The following is an 8,622-nucleotide window of genomic DNA, read 5'->3' on the forward strand; positions in this document are numbered from 1 at the left end:
TCACCCCCAACTGCCCTCCCCTGCAGGCTTGATCGCCCCCAACTGCCCTCCCTTGCAGGCCTGGTCCCTCCCAACTGCCCTCACCTGCTGGCCTGATCGCCCACAACTGCCCTCCCTTGCAGGCCTGGTCCCTCCCAACTGCCCTCCCCTGCTGGCCATCTTGTGGTGGCCATCTTGTGTCCACATGGGGGCAGGATCTTTGACCACCTGGGGGCAGCCATCTTGTGTGTTGGAGTGATGGCCAATCTGCATATTACTCTTTTATTAGATAGGATTGGATCAGGGTCCACTGTCATGAACTCTTCTTAACCTCATTAAATCTCAAAGACCCTATTTCCAAATAAGGTAATGCTCTGAGATATGGAGGAGCGGGGATTAGAATTTCAATGCATCTTTTTGGGGGAACAGAATGCAGCTCCTAACAATATATCTCCCCCTGCAAAGTTTTGTCAGGGACCAGGAAGTAAAAGAAATGTCAGACAGGGCTGTCATCACTTGTATAAACAAGATACAGCTAACCAGAACATCAGGAAATTTAGAAATACTGATTAAGATGGATTTTTGCTTAGCTGGCTGAGTTAGTATCTTGGCAATAAAATGTTGTAGGAATAAATATTCATAGTCATGATAGCTTGAATTTATTTTAGATTTTACTAGTTTCTGGACACTGTTCTAAATGTCTAACCTGTATTAATACATGTAACCCCTTCCATAACTCTGCAAAGTAAATATTATTATCATCCCCATTTTGTAGTTGAGAAAACTGAGGCACAAAGAGATTAAGTAACTTGATCGAAACCATACAACTATTAAGTGACAAAACTAGGATTTGAATGCAAGGAGTCTGGCTGCAAAAGCTGTGCTGCTTGTTGATCACTATGAACGGTCACTGCTTTTATACTTTAGTAGTGAAGGAAGACGTATCGCCATGAAGCGACTGAAAAACAAACATGTAGTCTTGCCGGGCCAGTGGCTCAATGGTTAGAGCATCCTTCTGTGCACTGAAGGGTCACGGGTTCAATTATTGGTCAAGGGCACATACCTGGGTTGCAGGTTCAGTCCCTGGCTCCAGTCAGGGCTTGTGTGGGAGGCAACCAATTGACATGTTTCTCTCACATCTATCTCTCTCTCTCTCTCTCTCTCTCTCTCTCTCTCTCTCTCTTCCTCTTTCTCTCTGTCTCTCCCTCCACTTCCTCCCTCCCTTTCTCCCGTCCACTCTCTCTTTCTCCCTTCTACTCTCTCTAAAAATCAAAGGAAAAAATATCCTTGGGTGAGGATTAACAACAACAAAAAACAAACAAACAAAAAATGGTCTTTTGTGCACATTAGAAGTAAAAAATGTGAAATAGAAAAAGTTGAAGGACTGAGTAAAAAGTTGTTTTTTAAGGCTATATTGGCACATTTAGTAATAGATTCCATTCCTTATGGTTCTTTGAGCAAATCTTATTAAGAAAATGTCTGACCAGCTATTTTATATTAAAGATATTAAAAGATAATTCTTATAAAGGATGTCAAATAGAAATATGGATGTCAAACACCTAAGAAATAGACCATCAAGTTATTGGTATGTTAATATAGGTTATTTGATATCTAATTTTCATAGAATCTCTAACTATAAACTATATTTTTCAATTAGAAAAAACAACATGTATATGTTATAATGAAGAAGAAATGCGTTTCCTAAAAATATGAAGTGGATTTTGTTTCTACAGGATTTTTATTATCCTAGAGAACACAGTCCTTTTGGCCAAAAATTTCTATCTAGTACTCTTGGTAAAATAAAATTATTTTTTAAATGGTTATATACTTTTAACATACAAACATTACTGTTTATTGATTTAAATAGTCCTTTTAAGTGGTCTTAAAAATGGGTGTATCATTATAGCCTCAATGCTTTAAAAAATGTATCCTAGCTTAAAATTGCAATTACAACTCTCTTGAGCTTTTAGCTTGTTTAAAATTTTTTATTGGGCCATTATTTTCAAACTAAACAAAAATACGTTAAGTTATAAAAGGCCTTCATGCTGATCATGTTAAAGTCAATTTTTAGCCAGTGTGCCCAAAGGTTGTAACCGCGACTGGAACTGAGAGTCCCCGATGTGCTGAATTGCACGTCTTCTCCTTGTAATCAGCAGTTTGTGTCTGGTTCCTGTGTTTTGTACACTGATGCACTGCCAAACTGCTGTGTTGTCATTTAAGACAAACTTGGGTTAAATTTAACTGTACTAATCTTTTAACTTCATTGTTGTTTCTGTGGTAAATGGCATATTACTTTCCACTGGAATACTTTTATTATTAGTTCAGACATGCTTTGTAAGCCATTGTAATTCATGTTTGAATAGAACGTCCCTCGCTTCTTGGCCTGTTGGCTAAGATCAAGTGTAGAAAGTAATGCCAGATGGAAGGCAGTTAAGTTTTGCATGCAGGGTCCATGCCACAGGCACAGAGGGAAACCTCTCAATGAACATTGACTGTGAAGGCAGGACATTGTTGGCAGAGATCAGTTTTAGAAACTGGAACATGTCAACCTCATGAAGATGGTCACAATAATTGTCTAGCTGAATGCACATGATAAGAGATATTTTTAGAGAAGCCATATTTTAAACCCACAAGTGCTTTCTGAATTATATTCTACACTGATCATAGCCAAAAGGCCTAGAAGCAATGAATTATATTTTAAAGGAAATACTTAATGTTGAACTCTGTATATTTTTATAGCTCATTATAAGTATTTTATTGTTGCATTGCTGACTGATTTAAACATGTAGATCTGTTAAGAAAGTATTATAAAATGTATTGTAACATGAATACATTTCCAGGTAAGTCAGTTAGTGATTTCCTGAGTGAAATAGCTTCATTATTTAATCCCAAACAAATACCATCTTGTTTTATATCAGGAAAAACTTCCTATTTCATTAATGTTGAGGCATGAGGTAACCACATTAAAGGCTTATTATGTAAGTCTTTATGTAGATAAAATATTTTTTTCGATAAATGATGTCTTTGTTCATAAAAGAGTTTTCTGTCAATTAGAAATAAAGGTCAGCATATAAAAATGTGTTCATAAGATAGAATAGGTGGTCCAAACATCATTTGAGGTTTTGAGTCTTTCATTTTTCTCTGACTGGTAGCAGACGTAGTCTAAAAATATAAACTGAAGTAAATCCTGAAGTAATGTTGGATCAGAAGGGGTAACAGGGAGGGGGAATATTTTTTTAAAGTGAGAAATACAATTATGATTAAACTAGAGGCCCAGTACATGAATTTGTGCACCAGTGGGGTCCCTCAGCCTGGCCTGTGGGATCCGACCAAAACTGGCTCTTCAACATTGCACAAGGGGTCCCGGATTGCCAGAGGGCACATGCCAGGCTGAGGGACCTCACCGGTACACGATCAGGGCCAGGGAGGGACACGGGAGGTTGGCCAGCCAGGGAAGGACTGCAGGAGGCCTCCAGGGTATGTCCAGCCTATCTCATTCAGTCCCAATTGGCCGGATCCCAGCAGCAAACTAACCTACCAGTCGAAGCGTCTGCCCCCTGGTGATCAGTGCATGTCATAGCGACTGGTCGACCGGTCTACTGCCTGCCCCCTGGTGGTCAGTGCCCATCATAGTAAGTGGTTGAGCGGCCTTAGCATATCATTAGCATATTATACTTTGATTGGTTGAATGGACGACTGGACTACTGGACACTTAGCATATTAGGCTTTTATTATATAGGACTAGGGGCCCAGTGCACGAATTCGTGCAGCCACGAGGCTGTGGTAGGCACAGGGGCTGGTCTCAGCCCATCCTCCGCTCCCCGACCTGGCCCCTCCTGCCGTGGCCCCCAGTCTCCTGTCTGCCGGCAGCCCTGCTCCTGCTGCCGCCATTCCACATGCTGATGGTGCCAGCTCCACTTGTACCCCCTGAAGGCGCTAGCCACGGGTGCGAGCGGCGCTGGCGCCGTCAGCAGGTGCGAGCAGCAGCTGCTGCTCTGATTGCCCCTCAGGAGCAGGGGGAGGTGGAGAAGCCCTCAGGGGCAATTGGGGCTGGCACCGGGTGCCGGCAGCGGGTGCAAGTGGGGCCGCGCCAGCAGCAGGTGCGAGCACCGTGTGGGACCTCGGCACATGGGAGAAAGAATTTTCAGTAACCACCAGAGGCTTGCCCCAATGACAGCGATTGGTGCCTCGACTTGGTCTGGCGCCCCCGCTCACCTACTCCACCATCCCGCCACAGCCAGCACCGGCCATGTTCTGTGCACACCCCCTGGTGGTCAGCGCACGTCATAGTGACGGGTTGTTTGGTTGTTCTGGTTGTTCCGCCATTCGGTCTATTTGCATAGTAGCCTTTTATTATATAGGATTACCATCATTGGTAGATTTAGGATTTTGAGATAAGCAGACTTATAATAGATTGCCAGTATACAAAAAGATTTTCATTAGCATGGATAAATCTGTGGGATTATAAAGTTGAAATAAAAGTGTGCACTATTGCCTGGCTGTTGTGGCTCAGTGGTTGAGTGTTGACCTATGAACCAGGAGGTCATGGTTCGATACCCTGTCAGGGCACATGTCTGTTTGTAGGCTTGATCCCCAGTTGGGGGCTTGCAGAAGGCAACCAATGGATGATTCTCTCTCATCACTGATGTTTCTATCCCTCTCTTTTCCTCTCTGAAGTCAATAAAGACATTTTTTTAAAAAAACAACTAGGCACTATTTTTAAAAGTTCTAAGAACTATTTGTCTAAGTCTCTATCAAGTAAACAGCAATGTTAGACCAGTGTGATTCTTGAGTAATTAAGTTTATTAGGTGCAATTGGTTAATAGGATCATCTAGGTTTCAGGTATGGATTTCTATGTTACAAAATCTGTACATTGCACCATGTGCCCACCACCCAAAGTCAAATCATGTTCCATCACCAAATATTAGGCCAGACATGTTTTGACAAACATTTTTACCTAGATGTCCAGAAAACGTTGTGAGTTGATTGTCAGCATAATCGTCTATTTTGGATGAGTCAGTAGCAAGTACAAAATATTCTTTCCAGTTCCTCCCCTATGGCCCCTAACATTTTGTCTATTCTAAAAGTTATGAACTTATTTTAGAAGCAATGCAGAGCTATTTAATGGTTGGCCATTGTGATCATATTCTGTTAAGCATTTGAGTTAAATAAGCAGTGATCCCCTCCACCCCCTGCCTCAGAGTACAGAGGTGAAAAAAAATCACCAAGTCCTGTCCTGCCACTATAAAACCTAAAGAAGTTATTCAGCCCCGTTAAGCCCTAATTTACTCATCAGTAAAATTAGGATAATAACAATGTCTATGTTGTTGAGTTATTATAAAGACTAAATAAGGTAAAGAAACTGAATTAATCAAAGCATTATGCAATACATTACCTCATTTTAAGTGTTATTTTTTGAATGATGTGAATCAAAATACCTTGTGTACCTGGAGCCTTGACCAGAATTGAACCTGGGACCCTTGAGTCTGCAGGCCGATGCTCCATCCACTGAGCCAAACCAGTTAGGGCTGTCCAATATGCTAAAGAAAAAACCCTATCTAATAAAGAGGGAATATGCAGGGGAGGGCATTTGGGGGTGACCAGGTTGTCAGGGGAGGGCAGTTGGGGACGATTGGGCTGGCAGGGGAGCAGTTAGGCGTCGATCAGGCTGGCAGGGGATTGGTTAGGGGGTAATCAGGCTGGCAGGCAGAAGCAGTTAGGGGCAATCAGGCAGGCAGTGAGAAGTTGGGAGCCAGCAGTCCTAGATTGTGAAAGGGATGTCCAACTGCCTGTTTAAACAGGCAGTTGGACATCCCCCCAGGGGTCCCAGATTGGAGAGGGTGGAAGTTGGGCTGAGGGACACCCCCCCGCCCCCAGTGCACGAATTTCATGCACTGGGCCTCTAGTAGATATAATAATGCAATAACAGCTGTCAATAATTGTCACAGAAATAGGAATGATCTTTTTCCATGAATATTATGAATAATATGTTTACCTATAAGTAAAAGGCCAAAGTGAGAGGCAACAAGCAATTTTAGTTAAAAAAAAAAAAAAAAGAATAGCTATTCAGGAAGCCCTGACACAGGCAGAAACCCAAATAGTGTTCCAAGCTGGAGAAAGGGAAGGGGAACAATGACTTCAACAGAAGGAAGGCATTGCTACTGGTGCAGATAAGCTAGCATAGTGACACTAATTCTAATCGATGTTTTTATTTTTTAGTCTGTAATCAGCAGTCCTGCAGTCATAATATCTGCTTCTTTGTTCTCCCTGCAAACAGTGCTTTGGGACACAGTGTTGCTTTAGACTCAATCCAAAGGTTATCTCACCCTGCTTAACCATTCCAAAGGTTTGAGGCATTAAATGTGCAAGGTGATTTCTCTGGGATGGCAGCTCCAACCCCATTGTAAAGTGTTTCCATTTATTATTAAAATTATTTTTTTACAAACTTATTGGCCTAGTTTTTTGGTATGGCCCTCTCTCCCCACAAAAGACATCAACAGTCACTAAGTTGGTAGTGTAGGCAGAGAAAATTTAGCCTTTTTAAATTTTTATTTCCTATTTGATTTTTAAATCATATTTAATTGTGTGAGTCCAAGTCCTCCAAGACACCAACACAGGTTTAAACAAGCAAGGACTTTATTACAGAAACATCTTTGAGAGATCATGGGCAAGGAGACTGGGAAGACTGGGAGAGCCATCAGATCATGAAGCACAGATGACCCTGTGTCAGGAGAGAAGAAGGGAGGTTGGGTGGAAGTCTACATTCCCTTATGTCCAAGGAGGGGTCAGCAAAGCTGTCAGAGTCTTTGAACCAAAATTGGCCAACAGAGGGGTTTGCTGACACCCAGGTGTGGGCTTGCCTCCGCATACCTGCTGCACTCAGTCACCAGCGGGGAGCACACTGTGGGAAGAGCAGCCTTAGCACTAACTCAGTGATCAGTTCAGAGCACAGCAGCTGGGGCGTTTGCTCAGTTAAGTTCTCTGTGCTTGGAGGTCTGCAAGGCACATTCTCAGGGCCGCCACATCCAAGACCTAAACGTCCATAATAAACATTGACTTCACAAGTAGTTAATAATGTAAGCTATGTGGGGTTTTTTCCCCTTATTTAAAACTAAAATGACTTCTTTTTCCAACTTTCTTGACAAAAAAGAAGTTAGGTTTAGCTTACCTTTCTTAAAATCAGTATCTTACTTCCCCTTTCAAATATTATAAATATGTAACATGTATAATTTCATAAATTATGAATATATGTGGCAAACCTTAAAATTTTCTGTTAAACTTATGTGATTTAATTTTTCTTGAGGTAGGCTTTGTTGATTTAATTTAAATAAAATTTCTAAATTGATTTAAAGGCTCATTACATACAGAGGAACAAGGGTATGGATGGCATATTTAAACATGAAAATTACTGACAATGCAATTAGTAAATATACTAAACCATGAGCCAAAAGAGGATGAATAAAAATATATCTTAAGATAGATTTTAATAGAGAACCCAGAAATCGACCCAAACCACTATGCCCCATTAATAATCGACAAAGGAGGCATAAACATGACCTACTCTATTACTCTTTCATTATATAAGATTTATGTGTACATATTTTTTATTTTTGAAACTAGAAATAAAGAATAAAATAACTTGGTTTTTCACTCCGCCACTGGTTTCCCGCCAGCAGCCAATCTCCGTCTGCAATTATGGTGGAAGTGATGGAGTTGCCCAAATCACACATAAACACCAGCATGCTAGCTCAGGCCATCAACTGGCCTGTCTGCTTCATAGGGAGGCTGGAAAGGATTCATCCCACTGGGAAAATGTTCATTCTTTCAGATGGAGAAGGAAAAAGTACAACCATTGAGTTGATAGAGCCCCTTGATGAAGAAATCTCTAGGATCATGGAAGTAGTTGGAAGAGTAACAGCTCATCTTATGTCCAGTTTAAAGAAGATAACCATCCTTTTGATCTTGGACTTTACAATGAAGCTGTGAAAATTACCCATGAGTTCCCTCAATTTTTTCCTTTGGGGGTTGTGCAATATGATTGATCTTGATTGCAAGTAAGCTACATTGAAGACTATTAAAGGAGGTCCCTGATATTTGTGGGATAGATTCTTCTTATTTTTAATATTTAATTTGTTCTCTTTTTTTATATCATTTACTTAACTTTATTAGATATTCCAGTATGCCATTTTTAATGGAACTGGTATATTGACAGTTCTCTCCTACCTCCTCATAAAGAATCATTTCACTGGCATGTAGTCAGATCAGATGCAAAAACAAAGCAGTTGTCTGACTTTAGTTTTCCGTTTTATTAATAAAAGTTTAAATAAAAAGAATAAAATAGCTTGAAACTCCTGCTTGTTTTTCTCCTGCACAGTTAGCTAATTCTGGATCAAACTTGAGATAAACACAAATGTATTTCATTTTCAACCAAAATGAGATAATTTTCACCCTTTTTCTCATGATGATCGTTAAACAAGTCAAAGCTTGCTCACATTTGTAATGAGTGGAAAACTGCAGTGAAATGTTTGCTGCTTTCCTATGAATGGCAAGATACTCTTCCTTCACAGAAATCCACAACTTGTCTAGCAGCAAGACCCATGAAGCAATTTAACTGCATTATCAGACATCAATTCACAGAATCC

General features: G+C 40.7%; 1 pseudogene across 1 annotated transcript; it reads left to right on the forward strand.

The window, feature by feature from the left end:
• Positions 1 to 7,675: 7,675 nt before the first annotated feature.
• LOC308245277 (replication protein A 14 kDa subunit-like) lies at positions 7,676 to 8,022 on the forward strand (annotated as a pseudogene). Its single transcript has one exon. The product of its transcript is annotated as a replication protein A 14 kDa subunit-like (transcript).
• Positions 8,023 to 8,622: the final 600 nt, after the last annotated feature.

This window comes from Plecotus auritus (genome assembly GCF_963455305.1).
Source record: "Plecotus auritus genome assembly, chromosome: 1".
In the NCBI taxonomy this organism is placed as follows: domain Eukaryota; kingdom Metazoa; phylum Chordata; class Mammalia; order Chiroptera; family Vespertilionidae; genus Plecotus; species Plecotus auritus.